The sequence below is a fragment of the Oryzias latipes genome, chromosome 13 (assembly GCF_002234675.1).
Source record: "Oryzias latipes chromosome 13, ASM223467v1".
NCBI classification, from domain to species: domain Eukaryota; kingdom Metazoa; phylum Chordata; class Actinopteri; order Beloniformes; family Adrianichthyidae; genus Oryzias; species Oryzias latipes.
The window spans coordinates 18,580,308-18,584,570 of NC_019871.2; positions in this window are offsets into that span (position 1 = coordinate 18,580,308).

Sequence of the window (4,263 nt, forward strand, 5' to 3'; positions counted from 1 at the left end):
AACTTTGAATTCAAGATAATTTCATCTACAGCTCCTCCACAGTTTTTTTAATCATCGTGTTCTCTCTGTGATGAAGCACTGATGTTCCTAACATCACTCCCTGCATAAACTTTTAGTATTTCTCTTTTCAAAGTGATCACTTTGGATTTCAGACGATTTTAACAAGAATGCTTCACGCAAAAGCAGTCTCTTTTTTTAATCTGAAAAGTTATGCAAGTTGTTTTTAACACAACGGCCAACAGAAAGCTTAGAAGTGAGGAAAAACTTGATTAGCCAGAGTTTCCTGTTCACAACAGTTCCATTATATTTGGCGTCAGAAACACGTTTCACATGACAGATGCAAATAAATGCATTCTGTATATTTTCAAATGTAATATTTTTCTCCTAAATCTTAAAGGTGAAGAGCTTATTACCTCAACATAGCTCCTTTGCAGTTTTCTTTGATCCAGATGCAAAAATGCAATGAAGACGCCTTAAACTTCAGGGTAAACATGCAAGCACACAGTGCATTCCCCTTTTTTCTACTCTTCCTTTTTCAGGCCAAGAGATTTTCTGCAAGAGGCAAATCATGCCAAGTGAACATATTGGGTTTGCTCCCAGAAACTCTGAAACTTTCTCATAGTGAGAGTCAGTTCAGGCCCTCTGTTACCTGCCGGACTGGAAAAGTGAGACCGTTAAACAAATCCCACACTTGACAGGAATGACAATAATTTTAACTGCTAACTGAAAAAATGACAGTTGTACTTTCTCTTTCTAAATTTAATACCAATAAAATATGACCTACATTGGGGGAAAAAAGTATTTAGTCAGCCATCAATTGTGCAAGTTTTCCCCCTCAAAAAGATGAGAGAGGCCTGTAATTTTTAATCATAGGGTGCTCCTCAACTATGAAATCCAGAAAATCACTTAGTATTATTTTTAATGAACTTATTTGCAAATTATGGTGGAAATTAAGCATTTGGTCACCTATAAACAAGCAATATTTCTAGCTGTCACAGACCTGTAACTTCTTCTGAAAGAGGATCCTCTGTCCTCCACTCGTTACCTGTATTAATGCCACCTGTTTGAACTTGTTATGAATTTATAAGACACCTGTCCACAACCTCAGACACACTCAAACTCCACTATGGCCAAGACCAAAGAGCTGTCTAAGGACACCAGAAACCAAATTATTGACCTGCACCAGGCTGGGAAGACTGAATCTGCAATAGGTAAACAGCTTGGTGTGAAGAAATCTACTGTGGGAGCAATTATTAGGAAATGGAAGACATACAAGACCACTGATAATCTCTCTCCATCTGGGGCTCCCTGCAAGATCTCACCCCATGGGTTCAGGATGATCACAAGAACGGTGAGCAAATATCCCAGAACCATATGGGGGGATCTAGTGAATGACTTGCAGAGAGCTGGGACCAACGTAACACACCACGCCAGACGTGTCCCCCTGCTAAATCCAGTATATGTGCAGGCCCGTCTAAAGTTTGCTAAAGAGCAGTTGGATGATCCAGAAGAGGTTTGGGAGAAAGTCCTATGATCAGATAAAACCAAAATAGAACTTTTTGGTAAGAACTCAACTTGTTGTGTTTGGAGGAGAAAGAATGCTGAGTTGCATCCAAAGAAAACCATACCTACTGTAAAGCATGGGGGTGAAAACATCATGCTGTATAGGAGACCAAATAATTAATTTCCACCATAATTTACAAATAAAGTTTTTAAAAATCAGACAATGTGATTTTCTGGACCCCCCCATTTTGTTTTTCATAGTTGAGGATTACCTATGATGAAAATTACAGGCCTCTCTCCTATTTTTAAATGGGAGAACTTGCTCAATTGGTGGCTGACTGCACCACTGTTTTTCCTCAACTTTTGGATGTTCTTGATCCTATAGTGTTATAATTATTAGAAATTAAAACAAAACAACTAAATTTTCCTTTTTTCATTTATGTCTAATATACATTCCACCCAAATACTGGAGATGTTATTCGAAAAGCTAGAAAACTTTTATTATTATTTATATTTACATTAAATCAGATAAAGCAAAATGGTCCATTGCTTTCTGTCAGTCTTCTGTTTCTTCCTGTTTTTTTAATTTTTATTTTATTTCTAAGTAAGATAAAGAAAGACAACAAAAAGATAAAATGTTAAAATCCATAACACGCCTTTCAAATTAAATGCCTGAAATATAATAAAGGCAAAGCCCTCAACATTACGCAAAAGGCGAAAAGAAGAATTCATCAAAAAACAGAGGAAGTATATGAATCATCCTTTTTCCTCATGGAAGAACTGAAGGCAGATCCCCTCCAGTGCTGAAATGCAAAACTAAAAATATTCTCCTCTTTATCATTTGAGAATAGAGATGTATGACTAAGTAATGAATTAAACACACTCCGTCTACTTTATATAAGAAGATGAAGTGGAGGGAATAAAATAATGCACAGCAGACAGAGAGGGAAGGGTGACACAGCTCTAGTTTGAACTAAAACAAATCTGTCAGTTTTTCTGGCACATGACTCTCTTTGGAACATCATGGTGCAGTTCTGTTCTGTTCTTCTATAGCCTCAATAAAACCCCATGAGATCCTGACAAATGTGTGAGGTTTCTGCTTTATTTGGGATGATGATCGATTCTTGTTTTCTCTGCGGTGAGACATAAAACATGTCGTTCCTGTTGTAATCTGAGGTCAGATATGGCAACTGATTTGGAGCTCAAAGGGTTCATAATTACATAACCATTACAGAAAATGTGACCAAAAGCACTTTCACACAGAAAAGGTAAAAGTATTGTCATCCCTCTGTTTTAGACTTTCCAGGAGCCAGATACTCTAATCCACCATGATTCCAAACATTTTTCAAGCTTTTTATTAGTCATTTTGAAATTTTCTTTTCATATTTTTTTTATTTGACATTTTGTTAGGTGAAATCTTTGTGACATGGAGATATAGTGGTTTTAAAAAAAATATTTTTTCATAATGCAGACTTCTAGATATACCACTGCTTATCTTTCTTTATTTTATTTTCAGGACAAATAAGAAGCTGGTGACAACAATGTTGCGTTTCCATTTGCTGTCAAGGTAAATGTGAGAAAAGAACACTTTTGGTATTATTAAAGGAGCTCTTAAGATAAATACTTATCTTAATATATAATATAATATAATACAATATTTTCAAATGCATACAATTCTTAGATGTGTTCATAAACAGCTGTGGCAGCAGAATAAGGAAGAAATGAAAGTTTACCACAACACTGATCTTTCTGCTCTGACGTCTGTTTCGACAATCCTCTTACGTTCTTACTGAATAATGCTTAGCAAACATGTAATCAGACTGGTACGTACATTTTTCTTTAATGTGTTTAAAACTCAGAATGTTCAGAAGATCAAGGTCTATGAAAAACATCAAGTTATCTTGAAGCAGCAGCTCTTGCATCTTTAGCAGGAAACTGCTTCCAAACCAGTCCTGGATCTCCAATTATTAGCTCTAAATTTATGCTTAAATATACAATATTGTTCAATAAATGATGCACGCATGACCCACTCCAATAAAAGTCTTAATTTTGGTGTTTTAACGTGTTCTTGTAGCATTTTTCTCATGATGGAGGACAAGGACATAGATAAAAGAATTCAAGATTAAAATTGCGTTTCTGAGTATTTCTTTATTCAAATCTTGGTGGGTCAGGAGCAGATAATGTCTATGCTCACAACTCAGAGGAGAGTTTGTGATGAGCTCCTGCCAAGCTGCACAAACGTTCAAGAAAACGACACAGTTGTTTTTAGTTTTTTTTTATTTAGGCTAAAATTGGCATAATCTTAATTCAAAGGCCACTGGAAACACTTTTACAATAGATCAAAATATGATTGGAGTGGGACTCTAAGGCAATTTTTATTACAATTCTTAAAATTCAAATCACTACATCAGTGCAGGACTTGGCAAGATTCCACAAAAATATGAACAGTTTATGCTTAATAGAATATTTGTAAATGGTTTATTATATTTCTTATATTTTGTGATGCATAAAGTCATGGAATAAATGAAGCTTTTACCAAAAAAAATGTGTTAAAAGGACTCCATTCAATATCCTACCATGCATTTATATTAATTCTATGTTTCTAAACGTTCATTAAGACACTTTTGCACGTGACTGTGTCAGACAGGCACGCGCCACCTTCAGGGGTCCAATCAGGGCGCGGGGCCACTCCCTCCTCCCGGCGCATGTGGTGCTTCCGGCCTCCCGTCTGGAAAGAGATCCAGAGCCGGTGTGTGGAGG